Raw genomic sequence first — 27,020 nt, 5'->3', positions numbered from 1 at the left:
CTTCTTGGCCTTCTGCCCAGACACCCAAGACAGCAGACCAGCTTCCTGTCTTAGACTAAGAACCCACAAGTAAGCAAATCTGTGTGTAAACAAATGGGGATTGGGTGAACAGGAAATCAGGACATCGTACTGTGCTGCCATCCTGACAGTTATGGAGTTCTTTTTTTATGAACTACCAACTGTTTCACCCATTACTCAGGGGTGATAAGGACTGAATGGTATTTTTGCTGGCTCATCTATTGTAGGGTGGGGTTTCCCACACAAAAGACTAATAGTTTTTAGTGTAGACTGAGCACTTTAATCTAGCATCACATAAAATATGATAGCATATAATAATTTCTGAATCACTTGCTGGTCTTCATTCTGTATTTTACAGCACACCAGCCTTCAGCAGTGTGAGTCATGAGCCATGTCTCTGTCTGACTCTCAGGCTATATCGAACATTAGTAGCAATCCTTTACTACTTCTCAGATATGGCCCCTACTCCCCCACAGATGTTTGATGATTATGCTCTATAATACAATCATTGACATGCATGAAGGTTATGTACTCCAAAATGAAACTGCAAAATGCTAAGTTACAATTTAAAATGGAAATACAACATTTAAAAATCGCCATATGCAAATTCCTTGTGGTCTGGAAAGTAACTCAATCTCCCTGAAGCACACACAGCTTAAATCCCTTTATAAATTGTTCAACAGTCCATTATCTTTATGCATGCTTGTAATATAACATTCTGGAAGGTAATATTTTGATTTCTAACAGAAACGGGACTTACCTCAAAACAGTTGGATTTCCAGCTCTGTTGTATCAAATATCAGAAAGCACATTCTTTGTCCTACTCACCTGTGTTACACTCCATTGTGGAAGATGAGACTGATTTTTCTCAAAAGACAGCATTCTTCAAAACAGTCAAATGTCCTGTTCTGTTGTACCACGGCTCGGAAAACACATGCTGTCCTGTCTCTTTTTTTTTTCACTCAGAACTTTGAGGTACAAACATGCTACCTTTTGGGTGGTTTCATCTTACCAAAATAAATACATTAATTAAATAATTTGCACATGCACATCTCTGAACAATATTCCATAAATATATCTTCCCAAATTCACCTGCTGTTCACTTGTCAAGTTTGTCACGGTTATGTTCTAGACTGCTGTCAAGTTAATAGCAGCTTAAGAAAAGGCTTCATTCTCACAGTGTTGAATGGTGCTGGAATTTTCCCACGGCACTACTGTCTGTCTGACATACCTGTGTAAACTGAGCAGCGTTGTTTGCTAAGTTCCCCAGGCAAATTAGACAACTATCCTCACAGACTCAACAAAATAATTCTGTTTTTTTTTAATATAATTTTACAAACAAACACAAATAATGCTTCATATTTACTAGAAGCGAGTTTACTACTTCCTATTAAATCAAAGAACAATGAATTTTACAAAAATAATTTCATATCTCTATTGCCAAGTGTTACATATTTTATTATACATTTTACTTACACCTTCATTTAATTATTGCGTAAAGAGCCACTCTGCTGTCAAGCCTGGTTTCCAGGCACTTCTAGAAACAAATGAGATGATTCAAAGATTTAAAGTGTTGCAAGAGAAAGATGAAAGCATCAGGTCCAACATCTTCATGATGTCCCTTGTTTGCTGTTTATTATTACCATGCCGCATTATTCTGTACTATTAGTTTACAACCAGAGATCTAAGCAACCCTGGTGTACATTAAACTTAAGCAATCTAAAACACATCTTTTCAGTAATTCAGCAGCTTTGCCTTAAAATAATTTTCTGTTGCAGAAAATGGTTGTTCATTAAATCTTGACTAACAGCTATCCTGGTATTACATTTACTGATGAATTCAAGCAGACTCATCAGCAACAACAATAATAGCGAATCCCAATCAACAGAAGCAGGTCTGCTGAAAAACACTTTCAGTGAACCAAAAACAAAAACATTTTTTGCAGGGAGGAAACTCCGTTCCCCCTGGCACTTGCTATAGAAGATGCAAGCCCACCTCCCCACCCCAACTTTACATCTACTAAATCACTCTATCATCACAAAAAAGTAGAAAAAGGACAAATGCAGGTTCAATAAAAGTGGTTTTCAGAGGAGTTGTTTAGCTCGTTTGTGATTCGCTGTTAACGAGTTGGCCAGCAGTCAGTTTCTCTTATTGATCATTCATGATATACTATTCAGTTTACATCACAGCAGCTAGATTCGGTAGAAGAAAAAAAGGTATTTTCATTAGTCATATACAGTGAACAAATTGCTCAACAAATCAGACTTTTTTTCTTATTTTCAAAGATGACTATTTGTCATTTACATACACAGAACAAAATCAACTTTTGGATAAGATATAATAAAGACAGTAATAACAGCAGAGAAGGTTAAGCCTATGAAATTCCAATAAGCTCTGTAATAACATCACATAAGGTTGTCTATGAAATGCAAAAAAGCACTATACAGAAGACCCAGGTTTGAGTCTCATAATTGTTCATTTTGACCTCTTAAGGTACTTTTGCCTAGAAATTTTTGCCAGGTTAAAAAAATTTAGTCCACCCAAGAAGAGCATAGCTTCCAAAAAAAATCTTTTATTGTATTACTTCTATTCTAGCACTTTCATCACACCATTATCAGGCAATAATAAACAAATCTACTATACCAATAAATAAATATCATTCTAAGAAGAGCCTGATTAATACTACCAATACAAGTTACGTACACATGTGGCAGCAGTTTGAACTGCCCTCTTGCAAAATTAGAAGTTATGTACTTACCATAACTTGGCATCTGTGTTGTCCATTGTCATTCTTCCTCACAAATGGGTCCAGGATCCAACTCGGCTGCATATACAAGATTTTACTTCTAATTATTGAGCTCTTCCCTCTTACCCATAACAATCTATTCCATCCCCAGCTCCTCAGATCAAGTTTGCTGCCTAATTTCCCACTTTACTATGGAGACAGAAACAGATATAAGAAAAAGGTTGAGGCTCAAACCAAGAACTGAAAGGTTCAAATACCATCCAAGAGATCCTTCTTGGAGTGACAGGGTTGGGATGGATGAGAGAGATGAGGAAGAATGAAAATGGACAACACAGATGCCAAGTTATGGTAAATACATGACATCTAAATTTGACATTGTCCTTTTCATTCTTCCTCACAAATGTGAGTCCCCAGCTACATAGCTCTAGGGAGGCCTTATGGAAGGACATGCCAGAGTACTGTAAGCTTTGCTTCTGGAAACAATGTCTAATTTGTAATGTGTAACAAAAGTATGAGTCTGTGACCAAGTGGCTGCAATGCAAATATCGTCAATGGAAGTTCTCGACAAAAAGCAGATGATGTAGCCATAGATCAAGTGGATTGAGCTCTAGGGGGTTGAGGCAATTCTAATCCTTTCTTAAAAATAAATAAATGAAATCCAATCAGTAATCATTTAGCCACAGAAACCTTAGAAACTGCCTGACCCAAGTGGCTAGGGACAAATGATACAAACACTTCCTGAACTGTTTTGTTCCATGAAGATAAAAACGTAATTATCTGTGAACATCAAGAAGGCGAAGCATGTACTCGCCCTTATTTGTAAATTTTGGAAAGAATACTGGTAATTGAATGGACTGGTTAATGTTAGTCTCTGTTGCCTCTTTAGGAAGAAAGGAAGGGTTGGTCTATACAGACACCTTGTCCTTATGAAAAATAATGTAAACAGGCTTAGCTGAGAAGACCTGAAGCTCAGAAATTCTCAGCTGAAGTGATAACCATTAAAAAGATCATTTTCAAAAAAAAGAAACTTCATATCACATTTGTCTGCTGGTTCAAATGGTTTCTAGGTTAAATAATAATATGCAACAAAAACAAAAAACAAGGCAGTAGAAGCAACAATACGACCACATACAAAGATCCAACACAGTTTATTTCTTTCTCTGGCGCCACCTTGTAGGAGAATGAATATTCCAAACGATTACAAATTATTTATACCATTCAAAAACCTTAATTACAGAAACTAATAAAACAATTACACAATCAAACAATCAGTTAATTTACAATAAATGTCATTCATAAAAATACTCTCCAATTGCATTCTACGTTAATACCCATAGGTGTCAGTGTATTATACTTCAATATAAAAACTGTCTCCTTATATAGCAGTTTTTGTTTAACTAAATTATCATCAGTATTATAAACTTTTACTTGTTCCAGAACTGTTGCTAATAAACCTTCAGGTGAACTATTATGGTAGTCTTTAAAGTGTACTGCTAGCGGACTTTCTAATTTTTTATTTTTTATATCTCTTATATGTTCTTGAAGTCGGACCTTAAATGCCCTTTTACTTTCACCTATATAAAACAGTCCGCATGGACATTTAATAGCATACACTATCGCTACTGAATTACAATAAAAAGTCCCACAAGATCTAAAAATCTTACCATTTATACATTCAAATGTTTTACTTATGTATTTACATGAAATGCAATTCCCACATTCAAATGTTCCCAATAAAACTATCTCTTTTAATAAATCAACATTAGGATTAGAATACTTAGCATGTACCAAAATGTCTTTTAGATTTCTCCCTCTTCTATAGGAAAATGTAATATTTATTGGAATAATGTCTACTAGATCACCATATTTAAATAAAAAAGGCCAATATTTCAATACTGCTTTTTTAACTTCTTCTGTCAATAAATCATATGACAGTACAAAGAACATCTGTTTATCAGTATATTCATCTTTTTCTTCTTTGTTTACTCTAGTTCTATTATTTTTTCTATTTATCTGAACTCCTTCATTCTTAGCTTTTTGTAAGGATAGCTCAACTTCTATAATTTCTTCTTACAAACAAATCTACTGTTTTTTGTAATTCTATTTCCAATTCACTGTCATTATTGCACAATCTCTTAATTCTAATGAATTCCCCATACGGTAAAGATTTCATAAGGTGAGCAGGATGATGGCTCAATCCATCTAAAAAGTGTAAATTTTCAAATTTTCTATAAATTCTTGTAAGTATTTTACCATTGCTTATCCCTTCTAAAGTCAAGTCCAAAAAATTAACTTTACTACCCACTTGAAAATCATCAAATTCTAATCCAAATTGATTTGTATGCAAGTCTCTTTTAAAAGCCTCTAACTCATCTATACCGCCCTACAGATAAAAATTAAATCGTCTATATATCTATAATAGCTTATTACATGTTTCCTGTAAAATTGTAAATGATACAAAAATCAAGTTCAAAACTATTCATCAAAATATTAGCATACATGGGGGCAAACTTGCCCCATGGCTGTGCCCTTTAGTTGGTGAAATAACTGACCATCAAAATAAAAATAGTTGTTCTTAAGACAGAATTCCACTAACTCCATAATATAAAATGACTGTGGGTTGTCACCTAAGGTTCGCCGTAAAGCCTGCAAGCCATGTTCATGTTTTATGCTTGTATATAAGCTTTTTACATCAGCTGTGAACCAAAACATTCCTTCCGTCCATTTTATTGGGGTAATCTTGTTCAAAAAATCAAAACTGTCCCTAATATATGATGTCTGTTTTTTCACATATGGATACAAAAAAAGTACAGTTTTGTACCTACCATAAATGTAGATGTTCGAGGATTCCATTGCTGCAGTCCTTACTATTGGGTATAGTCCGCATCCAGTCGGCCCGAATACCAGAGTATAAGGCTGACGTCGGTCAGGGCGCATTAGACTGACGTCAGTAGGGTACTAATGCGCATGAATATCCTCAGTCTTTTCTTGCCCCAGATGTCAGAAGACCCTAAAAAGACAAGGCCCAAATACCTGCACCAAAACATGAACAATATATACAAAAATATAAGCAGGTAAACTCACCTACACTACCACCCCTAAACACAGAGGGGAAGGAGGGAGGACTGCAGCAATGGAATCCTCGAACATCTACATTTATGGTAGGTACAAAACTGTACTATGTTCTTCGTTTTCCATTGCTGCAGTCCTTACTATTGGGTAGAATCCCAAAGCAGAGGTAAGGGAGGCTGGCAAATCATAAAGAAGCAGGAGCTGACAACATGCCTTGCAAAACAGCTGTGGCAAAACCAGCCCTAGACTTAGAGTAGATAGGAAGGTGATAATGCTTAGAGAAAGTATGCACTGAACTCCAAGTAGCTGCTTCCAAAATATCCTTAGTTGCCACCCCGAAATGCTGTTGAAGTGGCAGTAGCCCTAGTGGAATGAGGCCTAATCCCAGCTGGAACCTCCTTGCCATGATGGGAATAACAAAATGCAATGCAAAAGCCAATCCACCTAGAAATAGTTTGTTTTGACACAGGCTTGCCCAACTCAAAGCAAAAGAAACAAACAACTGCTGAGACTGCCTAAAATCCTTAGTCCTGCTTAAGTAATAACGCAATTGCCTGTGTACATCTAAAGTATGCAAAATCTTTTCCCCTTTATTTTGGGGGTCTGCATAAAAAGTAGGCAAATGAATAGTTTGGTTTAAAGCCACACTAGAAACCACCTTAGGCATAAAGGAAGGATTAGCGTAATGATACCCTATCCTTATGGAAAATCAAAAGGGCTCGACTGCCATAAGGGCCTGCAACTCAGACACCCTTCTTGCAGAAGTAATAGCCAACAAAAAAGCAGTCTTCCATGACAAATATTTCAATTCAGCAGTAGCCGCAGGCTCAAAAGGTTGTAGAGTAAGTTTTTCCAACACAAAATTGAGATCCCAAGCAGGAGTAGGAGCTCTACGTGGGGGTCTTATATTCTTTGCCCCTCTAAGAAACTGCTTGAACAAAGGATCACGAAAACAAAGGTGGGTCACAATCATAGTGAGCTGAAATTGCTGCAGCATGAATCTTAATAGAAGAGAAGGACAACCCTTTGTCCAATAACTCGGTAAGATATTGAAGAGCCACACTCAAATTAGGCTCAGAAATCTCCAAATTCTTTGCTGTACTCCAAAATAAAAATCTCTTCCATTTTGCTTCTCCTTGTACTAGGTCTTCTAGCCTCCATAATCACATTTAAAACTTGTTGAGGAAGTTGAGACCTGCTGTGTTTCAACACAGAATATGCCAGGCTGTTAGATGAAGAGAGTGAAGCTTGACATTGAGCAGATGACCGTCCTTCTGAGATAACAGATGAGGAATCAGAGGTAAAGGCCATGGAGGCTTCTTTACCAGACTCCGTAGTAGTGGGTACCAGTGTTGCCGAGGCCAATCTGGAGCTATCAAAATCATCCTTGGCTTGTCTTGTCTGACCTTTAATAGTACCTTTGGAAGAAGAGGCAGAGGTGGAAAGGCATACACATGAAGATTTTCCCAACTGAAAGACAGAGCATCCACTTTCCAAGCTGTGTGATGAAACCCCTTTGTGCAATACTTTGGCAGCTGGTGGTTTAGTGGAGAAGCGAACAGATCTATGTCTGGAGTTCCCCATGACACTGTCAATGTCTGAAATACATGAAGATCCAGTTTCCACTCGTGGGGATCCATGATTTGTCTGCTTAACACATCTGCTAAGGAGTTCTGTGCTCCTGGCAGAAACCTTGCCTGAAGAGTTAGTTGCAAGCTTAGCGCAGTCTCCCATAAAATCATTGCTTGCCTGCATAGAGGATAAGAATGTGTTCCCCTTGCTTGTTGATGTACCACATGACAGTTGTGTTGTCTGTTAGAATCAACACCTGTCCTGGAAGAAGTAACTCCTTGAAAGCCAGTAAAGCTGGACTGCTAACATCTCCTTCATGTTGATATGTAGATGCTGTAGTCTGGCAGGCCACTTGTCTTGTATCCACTTTCCATTTAGATGAGCTCCCCAAGCAATGTCCGAGGCATCTGTCGTTAAAATCTGACTTGCCTCTGGCCGGGTCACAGAGAGTCCCTTGTTTAGGTGACATTCCTGAGCCCACCACAAAAATTCTCTTTGAAGGCAAGGTATTATGGGAATGACAGTGTCTAAATCCTGGCAGTGCTGTGTCCATACATTTTTGAGATACCATTGTAACTTCCTCATATGCAGTTTGGCATTGGGAAGCACCAGAATACAAGATGCCATGAACCCTAATGCTTGAAGGACTGTCCCTGCAGTCAGGACTGATGAGATAGTTGCTGGAAGTAAAGTGATAGACTCATTTGTTTGTCCGGGGTTAAAAGGCCATCTGGGCTGCTGTATTCAGTCTCACACCCAGAAAGCACATGTCTTGAGAGGGTACTAGACTGGACTTTATTTCGTTCACAGAATACCCTAGGCATCTTAGCACTGCTATAACATATTCCAGATGCTGTAGAAGGTCTTCCTTTTCTTGAGCCAGAATCAGGCAGTCGTCTAAGTAAGGATAGATTTGAATTCCTTGTAGCCTGAAGTAAGCTATCACTGGAGCCAGAACCTTTGTGAATACTCTGGGCGCAGTAGATAAGCCAAAGGGCAATGCAGAGAACTGATAATGAGAATTTCCAGCTCCAGATACTTCCTGCAACTTAGCCTGATAGGCACATGAAGGTAAGCTTCCTTGAGATCTAAAGTTACCATCCAGTGATCTTTGCCCAGCAGAGGTAAAAGCTGTTGTAACGTCAACATCTTGAACTTGGGAATGTCCAGATAAGTGTTGAGGAGAGATAAATCCAAAATTGGTCTCCACGTGTTCCCCTTCTTTGGTACTAGGAACATGCGAAAATAAAATCCTAGGCCCCTTTCTGATACAGGGACTGGCTGAATGGCCCCATTTGGAGTAACTGAGAAACTTGCTTGTGAGCCTCTTTCCTTTGTGGAGGAGGTGGCATGCCTTTGAAAGGGGCATTGTATGGAAATAAAACATGTAACCGTGGTGAATAATGTCCAACACCCATCTGTCTTGAGTAATTAAATCCCAATTTTCTTTGAAAAGAGACAGTCTTCCTCCCAAAGGTGCTGCCAGCGCAGAATCTACTGGCAGCTGAAAAGGCAGGTCATTGGGTCTGCTTACGAAGGACTGACCCCTGCCCTCACCAGAAGTTTGAACAGGTGAACTTCCTGTTCTAGACCTAAAAGAACCTTGAGCCCTGCCCCTACCACGTCTAGACCTACCCCTAGACTGGGAGTCATAAGCAGGATATGTCCACCCCTTAGCAGGCCAATTTCTACTAAACTTGGTGGCTGTACCTGCAAAAAATCCTTAACAGTTTGCATAGATTTAGCTTTGTCCTCCATTTTCTTTAAAACTGCTTCCACAGGCGAACCAAACAACACATCAGACTGTAAAGGTGCATCCAAAATCCTTGTCTTAACATGCTCAGCCAAATTCTGATCCCTCAACCAGGCATGCCTAAGAACAGAACTAGTGGCAGCCACCCTCGAGGAGGGCTGCACAGCATCAAAGCCACATTGCAAAGAATGCTTGCCCACTTGTTCAGACACATAAACCAAATCCAGCAACTCTTTACACTCAATACCTTCCGCCAAAGCATCCACCTTAGACTTTAATTGTGAAAGGAGATAATTTTGATATTTCAGCATGTGAAACTGACAATTCAATGCTCTCATGGCTAGAGTGGAAGAAGTATACAGTTTCTTACCCCACCTATCCAAAGCCCTTGCCTCTTTGTCAGTGGGAACAGGATTTCTAACCACAGAGGCTTTAACACCTTTAGGCCCCTGAGAAACAGTGTCTGGGTCCGCCCTAGGACTCTTAAACAAATACTTATGAGCTTCGGGCACCCTATAGTACCTATCAGGTTTAACAGGAGCAGGAGGCAAAGAATCAGGGTTCAGGGAAGCCTCTGCAAAAACATCTTCCACCACAGTCAACACAGGAGGTATAGCCAAGGGCCTATGCTGGGGTAAAAACAAGAATTCCCTAAGCCTCTTCCTGGAATCAGAGTAATCCTGGCCTTCCCATTTAAAGTGCTCCCTCATGGAATGCAGAGTCTCTGAAAATGAAAAATCCTCAGGAGGAGAAGCCGAAGGAGTGGCATCATCCACATCAGAATCAGAATAAGGAGGATACTCCTGCAAATCATCAGAAGACTCAGAAGCCTCTGAACCCTGTTCAAAACTGGCAAACTCCGGTTCCACCCTAGGCCTCTTATCAGGAGGGCCCATAGAACCTCTAATCATAGTAATCAAATCTTCTGCCATTTTAAGCATATGTTTCTTAGGTACAGAACCGAAAAGCTAGGAGAAGCCCCACTGAAGCTGAAATTGGCCTACCTCTAAAAGAAGCTTTAGCAACAGAAGGAGAGGCTCTAACTACTTTGGGAAGAGAGGGAAGAATAGGTACCTGAGAAGCCCCCTCAGCCTGGCCTGCCTCCTGAGATGGGACATCCTGCAACAGTAAAGTTTCTGCCGGAGACTCCATAGAAACTCCTGGCAAAACCTCTGGCTCCACTGAGCCTCCTAAAGAACCGTCGTCCGGGACTGCGGTTCTTCAACCCTCTGTTTTGTCCTTGAGCATCCGGCGGCATTTTATAATTCCAAAAACTAACCTGGGACAGTCTAACCTCCTCTTAATAGTGCGTTTGTTAAACCTAGCACAAGAGCGGCAACCAACAACGTCGTGCTCAGGCCCTAAACAAGGTATACACAAAGTATGGAAATCCTTATGCGGTATCTGTTTCCCACAAGAAATACAGTTATTCACTTTTTCTGACATCCGGTTGAATACTGAGGCAAGAAAAAACTAAAATGTTCAACTCTGATTCGGTCTGAAACTGAAATATCTCAGAACGCCAACCTGCACTCGCAAAACTGCTTCTGCATCGGACCAAAAGACTGAGGATATGACGCCGGTCATGCGCATTAGTTCCCTGACGTACTGACGTCAGTCTAATGCGCCCTGACCGACGTCAGCCTTATACTCTGGTATTCGGGCTGACTGGATGCGGACTATACCCAATAGTAAGGACTGCAGCAATGGAAAACGAAGAACATCTATGCAGAAATATCCCCATATTGTGCAAAAAATATTTACATGCTGATACAATGGGGCGTCCCGGAGGACAATCCATGTTTTTATGTACCTTTGGTAAACAATAAAACAAAGCTATTTCATTGTTATTAACCTTAAATTTCTTCATTATATCTTCTTTTGAAAAATATCCTAATCTCAGTCCCTTGTAAAGTAATTCTTCATGTTGTGGTTTCTAGGTTAAACCCTGAAGGACCACTGTGAGATCCAAGGAGGAGATGGATCCTTTATTGGGGGTCTGAGGAGAAAGACTCCCTTCATGAAAGCTTTACATAATCTGGACAAAGCCAGAGAGAAGGATTTGTCTCCAGAGTGGAAATTGGAAATGGCTGCTAACTGAAGCTTAATAGAAGAGAAGCTAGCTCCTTCCATAAAAAGAGTAGTTAGAGAAAGAAGAATGGCTTAAGCAGATGCTGAAAAGGAATCAATATTCTGATTGGAAGCCCAAATAGAGAATCTTTTCCATTTGTTTCTGTAGACTTTCTTGGTGGAAGCCTTCTAGGAGGTCAAGATAATGTCATGAAATGGGGACACAAGCCTGGACTATCTAACTATTAGTGGAATTGGAAAAGCTATGTGGTTAGCTTGAGGGCATCAAGATTGGGAGGCTGAACTCCCCATGGATGAGAGAGGAGATCCTGAGTAGGTTCCAGTATCCATGGGGGATACTTCATGTGGCACCAGGCGAAGGGGAAACAAGGGGCAATGAGGATGATTGCAATCTTCTGCCTATGCACTTTCTATAAGAATTTGGGAATCAGAGAAAGAGGAGGGTAAGCAGAGAGGAGACCCAGGGGCCAGTTGTGAATCAAAGCAAGTGTCAGTGATTCCCCTTGGGGGGATCATGCTGCATTTGTTGTTGAGGGGTGTGGCAAACAAGTCACAGCAAGCTGAAAATTATGTTTGCTACTGACTGAGAGACCACTCATGGGGAATCAGAATGGACCTGCTGAGTCTGTCTGCCAATGCACTGGTTTTCCCTGGTATGTGCATTGCAATGAAAAAGCATTCCAAAGAGATCACCCATTCCCAAACCCTCATGACCGCTCTGTACAAGGGATAAGAATGGGTGCCCCCTTGTTTGTCGATGTACCAGGTTATTGACATGTTGTCTGTGAACGTCCTGAAAGGCTTCTAGTGCTAGAAGAACTGCTCTTCTCTCTAATATGTTGATATGCAACTTGGTCTCCAAGGGGTGACCATGTGCCTTGGTCTATCTTTCCCAAGAAATGCCCCTCCACCCTAGTTGGGAAGCATCCGTGGTCACTGTGGTGACTGGGGGAGGAAGGGAGAATGGCCTGCCCAGAAACAGGTCAGACTGGATCCACCAACAAACATGACATCTTCAGTTTGGAGTGAGTCTTATGGGAAAGAATATGGGCTGTAAGGTATGGACCATTGTACCGCCAATGTCCACTGAAGGATTCACATAAAGAATCTTGCTAACGATACTAGAAGAAAGGCAGCTGACATTGACCCAAGAGCTTGCAGTAGTAGTTTTGCTGGAGGGGATGGATGAGACAGTATAGCCTGCACCTTATTTCTCAACGATGTGATGCAATGATGAGGTAAGGATGCCATCTGAGTAGCAGTATTTAAAATAATCCCTATAAATTTGGGGGTCTGTATGGGGACCAGATCTGATCTGGCATGGTTTATAGAGATGTCTAAGGTGTGTTGGAAATCTAAAGCAAGTAATCCCTGGTTTGTAGAAGCTGGTGACTGGATGGGGTGGTAAGGAGCCAACTGTTGAGGTATGAACACACTTGGAATCCTTTGAATCTCAAGTGAGCTGCTACTGCTGCCATGCATTTGGTGAACACTGTGGGGGCTGTGGTGAGACCAAAGGGCAGAACACTGAATTGGTAATGACTGGCTCCCAGCTGAAAGTGTAGGTATATCCTGGACTGCCTGTCTACTTTGATGTGATAGTATACATCCTGGAGATCTACAGAGCACATCCAATGGAGTATGGACTGAAACATAACCATCTGGAACTTTGTCTTTACATACTGGTTCAAGTTGCTTAGATCCAAAATGGGTCTCAAGTCACCCGTTTTCTTTGGTACTAAAAGAAGCAGAATTAAGTTCCAAATCCTATTTGTTTGGGTGAGACCTCCTGGATGACTCTTTCTTGTAGCAGCTTTCATACTTCTTGAGCTGCATCTTCCCTCTGACTAGGTGGAACATTGGAAAGTTTCTTTTTTGGGGGAGGAGGAGGAAGGGAAAATGGTATGTAGTAACCTCTGAATTCCTTATGATACTTGTCCAGACATCTAGGTGCAAGGAAAAATGCCCCCCAACTGCCTCCGTAGGCAGGCAATTGGGAAATGCTTCAGGTGCCATGATAGAGCCTGTCAGAAAAGGAGTCTTTGAAACCCTGATTCTGCGGACCCCCTCTGCCTCTGGAGTAATGTCATCCATTGAAGCTTCCTCCTCCTCCTCTGCCTATGAAGGAAGTGTCCCTGCGTGAATCCTGAAAAGGTCCCTCAGATTTTTGGAACCACATCTTCTTACCACCCATTGGCTTCTACAGAATGTATACTGAGGGGTAGAAAATTTGATTCCTGTGGCAGACAGAGGCTTTCCTTCCTGTTCGCTGTGGGTGAGTGTATCCTTAACTGATGGCCTGAACAAAGAAGAGCCATTAAAGGGGGCAATGACAAAAGATGCCTTGAAGGGTTCCACAAAGCTGCACGGCCTCATCTAGGCTTGTCTCCTAATAGCTATGCCTGAACCAGCAGTTAGTGACACATGGGAGATCAGTCTCATCGATGCATTAGAAATGGACAGAAGAGTGGTCAGTTGTGGAGAAACCCTCTTGAGATCCTCTGTAGACATGGACTCAGAGTATCTGAAAGTTCCTTTGTCAAGTTTCTCTGCAGACAAGAAGTGTGCCAGGTAGTTTAACGACCACGGCACAAATGTAGCTGAGGCATACATATGCTTTCCAAATAAGTCCATAACTCTGGATTCCCTGTTCAGTGGATGGACAGAGGAGTTTTGTTCAGCTAGCTCCTTCCTGGTGGCCACTGCCACAACTATGACATCAACCGGGATTTCTTGCTCCAGCGTGGTCTATCAGAAGTGGGATAGGCTCAACAGTGTCTGGGTCCTTCCAAGGCCAGCGGGAAACCAGGTCAATACATTCATCCATCGGGGGGGTCACACAAGACGTGGATGGTCCAGCACCAAAATCCTCCAGAAATACTGATTCCTCAGGAGAAGGAGATTGGGAAGACCAGCCACCTTTCTGTTTCAGGATTTCAAGGATGTCTCCAAAGGGGTTTACCTTCATAACAGTGAAACAGTGGTGCGATTGCTCATACGAGCGAATTGTAACCACGAAACTTAAAAGAGCGACAGCTGTAAATGTTCGAAAATCAGCAAATCGAAAAGCCGATTCGCGGATTTTTGAACGTTAATGTCGAAAAAAAAATTAGATAAAGTGTAATGCAGGGGGGCTGCTCCCCCCACACCCCCCTACTTTATTCTAACTCTGAGATCACACTAAAGTGGGGAAAGGAACCATTTTCCGATCCCCACTATAATGCAATCTGCCCCAGAATGTCGAATGTGCAATGAGCGAATCTCACTGTGCATTCGCTCATTGCACATTCAAACCTTTTTCCATTCAGCGTTTGCAAACTTTGCAAACTACCTTTCGGAAAATTGCTTTTCCCCCTTGTGCAATACGCACACATAAAGGTAAACCCTCCAAAGGAGACGTCATCAGGTAGTGATCAGGGGGATCCTTCTCCCTCATCAAAACAAGTGTCTTCCATGAGGAACTCCATGGGCAAGTCTATGTGCCTCCTCTTACATGTTCTCTTTCAAGGGACCTCTTCCATGGGGTGTTCAGCAGAGGTATCAGAGGTGGGGGGAAATCCCTCTAGGGAATATGTGTGGAGGCTTCCCAAAGCTGGCTGACCCTGAGGAGCAGGTCTGATGGGCTTAGAGCTCAGACCCAATGAGGGTTGGTAGCTAGCATCTGAGGTGACAGAGGACGGCTCTCTGTGCTAAAGAAAGTCCTTTCTACCACATGAAAACTTTCCTCCCTTCCTCAGACCCAAAGCTGCAGAAGATGGGAGGTCAGGGCTGACCCCACATCAGAGCCTTATATGGATAACTGGAGCAAAGCTGTCCAGGCCGAGACTCTGAGGGAAAAGAATAGATCCAACAAAGTAGGAGTCTATCCCAACACCTCAGCTCTGACACTGAGCTCGCTGGAATAAGACCAGCTCTGTTCCAAGGGTATTGCAGCAGGACTGGTCAGGGACACTAAGAATGAAGGAGATAAGCTTCTTCAGATCTGATGCTGAACCTCTCGAGGATCTTGCATTGTGGGACTCTGAAGCCATGGGTCAGATTGGAGGAGAAAGAATTTGCTGGGTAGGTGCACTCACAGATACAACAGGGGATGGAGCTGGCAGGACTCCCGTCTGGATCTGAGCCCTTTGAAATGTCTGCATAATCCTGTCAACATCTGCCTCTGTCAAACTCTTTGAAGACCTGGATGATGCTGTGAATGCTGGTCTGGAATGCTTCCTCTGTCTCTGGAATGGCTGTGTAGGTAGGATTGGAGATACTGGTATCAGAATGCACTCTGGAGTACCTCTGCTTGTCAGATCCAAAGGCTTTGGATTTGAGAAAGAGGTAGAAGGTAATGAGGAAGCCATCATTGTAGCAGAGCCTGTCAGATCTGAGAAGGACTGTGGATCTGAAGGCAGCCTGAAGGACTTCAGATCCGAGAATATTGGATCTGAAACCTTCCTCATTTTTTCTAATGGCTCCAAAGAGGCATTTGAAGAGCACATTTTTTAGGATCCAAGGAAGAAGTCCTTGAGTTGTTTTAAGGGGGTTTGAACCACAGAAGAAGCTGGTAGTAAACTTTCAATATTAATTTGTTGCACTTGTCCAACAGAGCCCGAGGGTTAAAGGTGGTGCAAACAGAACAAGCAGAATACAAGTGTTCAGCCCCCAGGCAATAGATACACTTCTTGTGGGCATCAGAATTGGGACTCTTATGCCCACAAGAAGTTCACTTCTTAAAACCACTACGTTTGTAGGACATGTTGGTTAGCTAAGTTCAGAATATAAAACATTACTGGATGTCAGCTGCTAGCAAAAGAGATAGCATACCCCAAGGAGACAACGGGTTTAACACAATCCAGAAAAAAAATAATAAGACAGCACAGGTTTTTTTTTTTTTTTTTTTTGAAAACCTAACAGGGAGGAAAAAGGAAACAAACACCTGACTACTAGTAAATTACCAAGAACAGCACCAAAGTTGGAAAAATACAGAAAGAGAAACACCCCTGTTGCCACAGTAGCTAAAGAGGGAGGAAAGAGAAGATAAGAAGCTTAAGAGGAACGTTTTAGTAGAAACTTTACGAAAAATTAGCCTTACATGCTCAATAATTGGTAACCTCAGCCTTACCACGACGGTGGCAAACGAGATCTGGGGAGTTGGGGACAGAGTATTATGGGTAACAGGGAGGAGCTTGAGAATTGGATCTGAAGTATTTTATATGTGGCCGAGTTGGATCCGAGGGTTGGATCCTAGACCCATTTGTGAGAAAGAATGAAAAGGACATCAGATAAATTACTTTATTTATAAAGTAGTAATTATTTTTCAGTTAATTCACCTCTATAATGCTTTAAGTAAAATAATGCTTCAGCATTTAAGTAATGATTAATCTCATGTGGATGTAGTGTGTCATGTTTCATTACTCAGATTACTTCCTTGAATTCAAATCTCTTCTAATGCACCTCCCAAACTAAAATGTTGATTTGTTCCATCACCAAAAACTTTTAACAATGTTTCATATTAAAATATACATCTACAGGGCTTAACATCTTTAACCTTTGACTTGCCTTCCAAGCTATTAGGTACACAGTAGTCCAGGATCTCCTGTACCTTCGCAAATCAAAACATCCCACAGATACTAGAACAAGGAATCAAAACCTGTTTTAGCAGATCAACAGAACGTGGTGGAGACAGATTCATTACTCAGCACCTCCCTCACATTTGGAAATACTCTCCGAGCAGACCAAGCAGTGTGATACACTATCTTCCTTCAGAAAGGGCATGGATAATGGCATGGGCATTTATAAACTCTCCCTGGGCTTGACTGGCCTAAGTCTCCTTGACAGAGGAAAAATGTTTTTGTGAACTGGCAAGGCATAATTGTTGCAAGGCTCAGTAGCTCTGAACTTCCTATTATTGTTGTTAATAAACCACAATTTCTCACTCAGTTGTGCTCTTTATTTTATGACTTATTTGGGGGAGGCAAAACAGAATTTACTACAGTCTGCCTAGACTGCATAGATATCATACCAGCATTGAGTATATGAGAAACTAGTATACTATGTAATTTAATTTTATATCCACAACAGACTGATCTAACTTTAAACTCTAATTTGCACTGCTGGAATTTTTTAATTAATTCATTTTAGCTCTTGTCATGACTACTCATAATGTAACTGTTCTATTTTATCTTTAAAGCCACTATTTCTTCTGCACTAACATGTAGATATTTTACCCATTTTTGTGCTCAGCACCTGTGCATCTCTTTTACATTTATCTGTATTCATCTTTAATATGTGCTCCAGACCTACTCACGATTTATAGTATGTATTCTGTATGTCATACACTTAGTAGGCTCTGAATACTTGCACAATGTGCTTAAATATATATATATATATATATATATATATATATATATATATATATATATATATTATTGTTTTGTCTACTGCAATCCCGGCACTGCATTTTATACAACTCCACTTTTATAACCGGACTGCATTTTTCTGCATCTTTTATTGCAAGTCAGGATTATCTTCATCGTAGTAAGTGATTTTCTGGAAAAGCCTTCCACAAACTAAAAAAGATGATGGTTATAACTCAGCGGTATCTGAGTGGTGTAAAAGCACCCTTAGTTAGCAATGCTGAAAAATAAAGATTCACCAAGTCTGTTTTACCACAATTTGATAAAATGCTTCAATACTCTGTATTGCAGTGTGTCCATAATTAGCCAAACTCAAACTACATTTAATATAAAGGAATACAGTCTATCTATAATTAGCCAAACTCAAAATACATTTAATATACAGAAATAAATTCATTTTATAATGATCATGTCATTTTTGCACAAATAAAAAATACTACTGAGAGATTTGTTTCAGAGTCTAAAGAAATTATAATAATTTGGATTTCAGACTTGCATAATTGTTCCATTAAAATGACTATGGCAGTTTGGTTTCCTACATCACACTGAAAATTTATAAGAACAGTTAGCCTGATTAAGTTAGTTAAAAATGGTCTGAATCTTACAATAATCAGGATCATCTGTGTAATGTGAGAACATTTGTAACAACATAACACTTATTAATTTGAAACAAATTAAGCAGAAATGCAACCATAACAATCACCAACAAATACTAGCTTTCTTCTTCCATGACTGAAATCACAAACAGATAGGGACAGGGACAGAAATAATTAATAACAAAAAACAAATCTAATAAGTTTGATGAAAAGGGTTTTATTTCTCTAGCCTGTTTACAGAAACAATGGCATTGTTATAACTGCCAGAAAAGTTCACTAATTTCTGGAACATCAAACACAGAAATAGAATCAAAATTTAATGTAAAGAAATATAATCAAAAGTTACTGTTACAGTTTTAGCTTGACGAACAAATGTTGCCTTCTAATCTTAAAAATTTTAAAACTTCAATACATTCACATGTTTTACTCACTCTATATAATGTTTCACTTAAATACCTTTAATGTCTTCCCTACTCTCTATGTAAGTTTCATCGTGGCAGTGATATCAATAAATATACTTCCTTTTACTGAAAATACTGCTGCCACCCCTTTACTGTCTTCTTGTAATACTGCTCCATAATTCAAGTGAGAGCAACATATATTTTTTTCTTATTTCTTCATAAATTAAATATTCTGTTGTAATATGGAACATCTTCTGTCTTCTAATACAGCAGACACAGTTTTCACCCTTTGAGCTATTACTAAGTCTTTCTCTTTCTATGAGTAGCTTTCGTCTTTTACTAACCTATACCATTGCCTTTTATATCTCATGTTACTTCCTGCCATCTTGCCTCCTTATCCAGTTCCTAATACTTTTGCAATAAATCCTTTCTTCTTATCACATTTCCCAACATACCATGTGTCCCACCTTCTTCTACCCGGATTATCTCACACTATATATCAGCTTGCAAAGCTGATCATTGGGTCCCCTGGAAAGCTATGACTCCTTGTCTTTCTACCCAATTTCATGATTTATATATGACTCACTCAAGTCCCTTTAAAGCAGTTATTTTTTTCCATTCACTGTGAATAAATAGTGGAACACAGTAACTGACATTATCCCTGCCATTAAACTACAACTCTGCTTACCTTCATTACTGATATTTTTTTCCCCCAGCTCTTACCTCCTAGATAGGGCTCTAGATCAGGTTTCACTACCATCCCCCCACTGAATATCTTCCCTCCCCCAATTCCCCTGGAAGGCTATATTAGATACATTTAAACTGTGACGCCATTTTGTAAAATAGTCCAGGATTTGCTGCTTTAACTGTCTCTACCCACCAGGTCCCCTGAGAAGTGTGCATGCATGCTGGTATAGTCTTTGTACATGCTTAGTTTTTGTTTGACAGTACTGCTTCTGTGTTGTTGATGCAATTTTACAGTGCACTGGTTTATCCTTTGCTTCTAAATGTGAGCATTGTGTTGAATGTATTTGGCATAGGCATACAGGTATTTTTTTTATTTATATTTGCTTAGTTTTTGTTTGAAAGTACTGCTTCAGTTTTACTGTGTACTATTTTAACCATTGCCTCTGAATGTGAGCATTGTGCTGAATGTATTTACATGCATGTAGAGTGCATTTTTGGATTATTGTAACTGTTTTGTAGAACTTTTGGTCAACCATTGGGACATATGTTACCTGTATACCCTCCCATGCTTGTTAACACAATGATGTAATTTCAACATATATTTCATTTACTAGGGCAATGGTAAATCTGTGAACTATTCAGCATTTCCCACTGTGGCTGCTGGTATTTATTGAATAAACTGCCTGAATATTTGTTGATATCCTGTAGGTTGTGCCTGGTCACAAGTGTGAATTAATGCTGTGCTCACTTACCTGGCATGTACCTTACCTCATAATACTGTAGTATATCCTTCCCTTCCACATTCTCCACTCATATGCACCCACAGCTTTCCTCGAGACAATACTTTGCTCATATTAATTTGTTTACTGTTGTCTACCTACAAAAAGTCTTTAACATCTCTTTTTGTCTCTTGTTTTTCATACAGCTCTAGCTCTACTTCGCTCGTGGCTGCCCCCCTCAAGTGAAGAATTTCTGATAATTAATTATCCCGCAAACAACTGAGGGCAAAAGGAGTCACTACTGGGAGTTTCACTATCTGAAATAGTCTTATCTCAAGGTCTGCTTCACTCATAGCTGCCCCCCAGTAAAGAATTTCTGAAAATTATTTTGCAAACACCTGAAGGCAAAGGGACTCACTACTGGGACTTTTACTCTGCAATATTCTTATGTAGGTGTATTCCCTGTTAACTAATTTTTGCATCTAGTTCTTAGTGCTTTTACTTAATTTTATTATATTGGTGTAGCATGCACACTTACAAGGTCTCCCCCCTCCTTTTCCCAATCCCTGCCATTGAAATGAACTGCCACTAGCTAGCAGCAGAACACCACTAAACAGCTGAATCTTAGCCCAGATTAGCAGCTCATCTTGTAAGCAAAACAGTGCTCTACACTTATTTAAATTTTCCAGTATTACTGTCTACTGTAAAGTCACCCAAGTCCCTTCAAAGCAGTTATTTTTTTCCATTCACTGTGAATAAATAGTGGAACACAATAACTGGCATTATACCTGCCATTAAACTACAATGCTGCTTACCTTCATTACTTAGACTCCTGATACTTTTTCCCCCAGCTCTTACCTCCTAGGTAGGGCTCTAGATCAGGTTTCACTACCATCCCCCACTGAATATCCTCCCTCCTCCCCTTCCCTTGATAGTGTCACATTAGGCTTCCCCATTAGTACTGTGCCTAAACAAACAAAGTACTCTGACAATACAGGTTAAAGCTATTTACCTGCACCCACATACACAAGGTGGTCTGATATTATATATTAAAACTGTACAAATTTACTCTCAGTCACTACCTGCTCTGGAAAGGGCATACTGATTACCTCTGCAGTCTCATGATCTGTGTGGGCCCCACTCTGTTCACCTCACTATGCTCGGCCCACTCCACTCCCCTACCCTGCCCCCATTTCCCACACACCCCACTATACCCACAGTTATTTCTAACCTCTCATCACCTGACCACAGCCAAACCAATCAGGTACCTCATAATAACATCTTTAGTCACACCCTACCTGACTCACTACCTATATCTGACACATTATTCCTACTAACCACATCCCCACCTTCTATTTTATTCCTTAACCAGCTTACTACCAACACCCAAGCATCATTTACATACAACATGCAAATCACTCTAGTATCAATCTCACTAGCTCTCACAGCACTAGCCTGCATCACATCCATCCAAACTAATATACCACTAGACAATTCTACATTCCATACAACATTTACTTCCATGCCTACAAAAACCCACAAAAATGTCTTTATAAATTCTACAATATTTAATGATAGCACCATATATATAAATATATATATATATATATATATATATATATATATATATATATATATATATATATATATATAAATATATATATATATATATATATATATATATATATATATATATAGATATATATATAAGTTCCACACACCAAGATGTAACACTATAAAAGTATCACCTAGATCCAAAAAAGAAGTCACACACACAATCACCTACTATCACTCACAAAGACACTTTCCTCAGACGACATACACCCAAACCTAAGTCCACATAACACACCGTATCCAAACAATGGACCTATTAATTCTTAACATCAATGCAAGAAGCATAGCAAATAAACTACCTGACATGCATGCATTCATGGGCCACTACACTCCTGACATACTGACCATTACTGAGACATGGCTTAAACCAAATATCCAAAATGAAGAAATCCTCCCACCAGGCTATAATATACTAAGACTTGATAGAGTAGGTAAAAAAGGAGGTGGAATAGCAATTCTCTTTAAAAATACACTAAATCTCCAACCTCTGCAAACCCCTCTACCTAAATTAAAAAATGCTGCAACACTAGGTTCAGTTCTCTACATAAACAAAGCAGAAAAATCAATATCCTCTGCTGCTACATCCCACCAGGAAACAAACACTTCCATAATTGAGGAAATCTTACAATGGTCTAGAGATAATCTACCACAAGAAAGTATTCTGCTAGGTGACCTAAATACTGACTAGTTATCCTGCAGTTCCAACTGCCCCTCTAACTACATAAATCTCTATGGGTTCTCACAACTCATTGATGAAAATCACAAAAACAATCCATACTTGATTGGACACTGGTCAACTGCTCCAAAGAAAACTACCAGACAGGCTGTCTACCAGATAGTCTTAGTGACCACCTCCCCACATTCCTATTATGCAAATGCACTAGCTTACCCAAGCCCATAGTTCATAGGCAAATCCGACAAAACGGCAACCTAAATCCTCAGGATCTTAACTCAATTCTAAGACAATGCAACTGGGAACCTCTACTAACCCTTGGACTAGATCAGGCAGTCAGTTACTTTAACAGTACTCTTACCAATGTCCTCAACAGTATTGCCCCAACTAGGAATGTCAGAGTAAAAGCTAACTATGCACCATGGCTAAGTAGGGCCACTAAAGCCATACTAAAGTCCAGAGATAAGGCCTGGAAACTCTGGAAGAGAGAAAAAGTACAGTTTTGTACCTACCATAAATGTAGATGTTCGAGGATCCACATTGCTGCAGTCATAACCTGTGGGTAGTCCGCTGTCCTCGGTCGGCCCGAATACCAAAGTGTTAGGCTGGCGTCGGTCATGGGCACTCAGAACTGACGTCAGTACGCAGTAGTACTTAAGCGCATGACCAACGCCATATCCTCAGTCTTTCTTGCCCCAGATGTCAGAAGGCCTAAAAAGGAAAGGCCATAGCCAAAATAGAAAATACCCAACAACCAACATAGAGAAAATAATAATTATCCCAAAAGAAACACAGCAACCCCAAACTATAGAGGGGAAGGAGGGAGGGAAAATTGGACTGCAGCAATGTGGATCCTCGAACATCTACATTTATGGTAGGTACAAAACTGTACTATGTTCTTCGTCTCACATTGCTGCAGTCATAACCTGTGGGTAGAATCCCAAAGCAAAGGAAAAGGGAGGCTGGCAAAACTAAAAAGCATTAGGAGCTGCTAACATGCCCTGTAAAACTGCAGTGGCAAACCCAGCCCTAGACTTGGAATAAAGAGGGAGATGGTAATGTTTAGTAAAAGTGTGTACTGAACTCCAAGTAGCTGCCTCCAAAATATCCTTAGTAGCTACCCCCCTTAAAAAGGCAGTAGATGTGGCAGTAGCCCTAGTGGAATGAGGTCTGATCCCAGCCGGAACATCCTTTCCATGATGAGAATAACAAAAAGCAATACAATGGCCAATCCACTTAGAAATGGTCTGCTTTGAAACAGCTTTCCCCTTGTGAACCCAAAGCAAAAGAAATAAATAACTGTTGAGTCTTCCTGAACTCTTTAGTTCTGCTCAAATAATAGCGTAACTGCCTGTAAATATCCAAAGAATGCAAGACTTTTTCTCCTTTATTTTGGGGATCAGCATAAAAAGTAGGCAAATGAATAGACTGGTTTAAGGCCACATTAGAAATAACTTTAGGCATAAAAGTAGGGTTAGTACGCAAGGACACCCTATCCTTATGGAATATCAGGAAGGGTTCAACTGCCATGAAAGCCTGAAATTCAGATACCCTCCTAGCAGACGTAATGGCCAACAAAAAAGCAGTCTTCCAAGACAAAAACTTCAAAACTCAGATGTAGCTGCAGGTTCAAAAGGAGGTAAAGTAAGCTTTTCCAACACAAAATTGAGATCCCAGGAAGGAGTAGGAGCTCTACGTGGGGGTCTTATGTTCTTTGCCCCTCTAAGAAATTGTTTAAACAAAGGGTGAGAAAATAAAGGAGGGTCACAATCATAGTGAGCAGAAATGGCTGCAGCATGAACTTTCACAGAGGAGAAAGACAAACCCTTGTCTAATAATTCAGTAAGGTACTGTAGTGTAAAACTCAAATTAGGCACTGAAACATCAAAGCTCTTTGCTGTGCTCCAAAGAAAAATCTCCTCCATTTATCAGCATAAACTTTTCTAGTACTAGGCCGTCTGGCTTCCAAAATGACATTCAAAACTTGTTGAGGAAGCTGAGACCCCCCAGGATCTAAAACAGAATATGCCAGGCTGTCAGATGCAGGGACTGTACCCTGACATTGAGAAAATGATTGCTTGCCTGGGACAACAGGTGTGGAATTGGTGGCAAAGGCCAAGGAGGCTCCTGTATTAAACTCCTCAGCAGAGGATACCAGTGCTGTTGTGGCCAATCTGGTGCTATTAGAATCATGCAAGGCTTGTCCTGTCTGACTTTCAAGAGTACCTTGGGAAGGAGAGGCAGAGGAGGAAAAGCATAGACGTGAAGGTTGTTCCAACTGAAAGATAGAGCATCCACTTTCCAAGCTTTTGGGTGAAACATCTTTGTGCAAAATTTTGGCAGTTGGAAATTTAGTGGAGAAGCAAACAGATCTATGTCTGGAGTTCCCCAAGCCACTGTCAACTGTTGGAATACATGAGGATCCAATTTCCACTCGTGGGGATCCACAAGTTGTCTGCTCAAAACATCTGCTAAGGAGTTCTGTGCTCCTGGCAGAAACCGTGTTTGAAGAGTGATGTGCAACCTCAGAGCAGTCTCCCACAAAATCATAGCTTGTCTGCAAAGAGGGTAAGAATGGGTTCCCCCCCTGCTTGTTGATGTACCACATAACAGTTGTGTTGTCTGTTTGAATCAACACCTGTCCTGGTTGAAGTAGATCCTTGAAGGCCATCAGGGCAAATTGGACTGCTAACATCTCCTTCATGTTGATATGCAAATGCTGTAGTCTGGAAGGCCACGTGTCTTGAATCCATTTCCCATTGAAGTGTGCTCCCCAAGCCAGGTCTGAGGCATCCGTCGTTAAGATCTGACTCGCCTCTGGTCGGGTCACAGAGAGTCCCTTGTTTAGGTGACATTCCTGAGCCCACCACAAGAATTCCCTCTGGATGCAAGGTAATATCTGAATGACAGTGTCCAAATCGTGGCAGTGTTGAGTCCATACATTTTTGAGATACCATTGTAGCTTCCTCATATGCAGTTTGGCATTGGGAAGTACCAGAATGCAAGATGCCATGAACCCCAAGGCTTGAAGGACTGTAATTGCAGTCAGCCTGGACATTAGGGATAATTGCTGGAAGTACAGGTGAAGATTTCTTTGTTTGTCCGGGGTCAAAAAGGCCATCTGAGAGGCTGTATTCAGTCTCACACCCAGAAAGCACATGTCCTGAGAGGGTACTAGACTGGACTTTGTTTCGTTCACAGAATACCCTAGGCACCTTAAAACTGCCATTACATACTGTAGATGTTGAAGTAACTTGACTTTGTCTTGAGCAAGAATCAGGCAATCATCCAGATAAGGATAAATTTGTATTCCTCTTAGTCTTAAGAAGGCTATCACAGGAGCCAGGACCTTTGTGAACACCCTGGGCAGTAGATAAGCCAAAGGGCAATGCAGAGAACTGATAATGAAAAGTACCAGCCGAAAATGCAGGAATCTCCTGCAGCTGGGCCTGATAGGAATGTGAAGATAAGCCTCTTTGAGATCCAGAGTTACCATCCAGTGATCTTTGCCTAGCAGAGGCAGAAGTTGCTGTAAAGTTAACATCTTGAACTTTGGAATGTCTAGGTATGTATTGAGAATGGACAAATCCAGAATTGGCCTCCAAGTGTTTCCTTTCTTTGGCACAAGGAATAGGCGAGAATAAAACCCCAGGCCTACTTCTGACGTAGGTACCACCTGGATCGCCCCCATTTGTAAAAGTAAAGAAATCTGTTTGTGAGCCTCCAAGCCTTTGCTCAGGAGGTACATCTGGCATGCCTTTGAAAGGAGGCAAGGTGTGAAAATAAAACTTGTAGCCTAGATTTATAATGTCCAGCACCCATTTGTCCTGGGTGACCAAAAGCCAATTTTGCTTGAAAAGTGCCAACTTTCCTCCTAGAGGAGCTGCCAGACAGGCAGAGTCTGGCAGCTGGAGATACAGGTCATTGGGTCTGTTTCACAAAGGCTGACCCCTGCCCTCACCAGAAGATTGTGCAGGAGAACCATGGACTTAGCTTTGTCTTCCATTTTTTCAAAACTGACTCCACAGGAGAAAAAGAACTTCAGATTGTAGAGGAGCATCCAAAATTAACATGCTCTGACAAATTTTGATCCTTAAGCCAGGCATGCCATAACTGAACCAGTGGCAGCCACCCTGGAGGAAGCCTGAAGAGCATCAAAGCCACATTGCAAGGAATGCTTACCAACCTGATCTGAGGCATGAACTAAGTCCTGCAATTCCTTACCCTCAGCTAAAGCATCTACCTTAGATTTCAACTGACCTAACAGAAAGTTCTGATACTTCAGCATATGAAACTGGCAATTTAGAGCCCTACCTCACCTATCCAAAGCCCTAGAATCTTTATCCAGAGGTACTGGATTCTTAACCTGACACCCTTAGGTCCCTGACTAATAGTTTCGGGTCAGCTCTAGGACTCTTATACAAATATTTATGAGCCTCTAAGAATCAGGATTAAAAAACATCCTGAACAACATCTAAAACAGGGGAATAGCCAAAGGTCTGTGTTGTGGCAAAACAAAATTAAAATCCTGACCTTCCCACTTGAAATGCTCCCTCATGGAGTGCAGGGTTTCAGAAAAGGAAAAATCTTCTGGAGGAGAAGCAGAAGGACAGGAATCCTCTGCATCTGAATGTCCTCAGCTGAAGACTCAGAATAATCTGACCTAGGCCTCTT

The 27,020-nt window shown here is 40.6% G+C and overlaps 1 long non-coding RNA gene across 2 annotated transcripts in view; it reads right to left on the bottom strand.

Annotated features, from left to right (window-relative positions):
* Positions 1-1,455: 1,455 nt before the first annotated feature.
* Positions 1,456-27,020, bottom strand: part of LOC122817235 — a 62,582-nt gene continuing 37,017 nt past the window's right edge. For both annotated transcript variants that reach the window (XR_006367171.1, XR_006367172.1), the window contains one exon: positions 1,456-2,210. This is a non-coding gene — a long non-coding RNA (uncharacterized LOC122817235). The remainder of the gene's footprint in view (positions 2,211-27,020) is intronic.

Source organism: Protopterus annectens, chromosome 12.part0 (genome assembly GCF_019279795.1).
Source record: "Protopterus annectens isolate FY-2018-M chromosome 12.part0, PAN1.0, whole genome shotgun sequence".
Lineage (NCBI taxonomy): Eukaryota > Metazoa > Chordata > Ceratodontiformes > Protopteridae > Protopterus > Protopterus annectens.
Note: the sequence above shows the minus strand (reverse complement) of the source record. Positions and strands in the feature narration are given on the sequence as shown.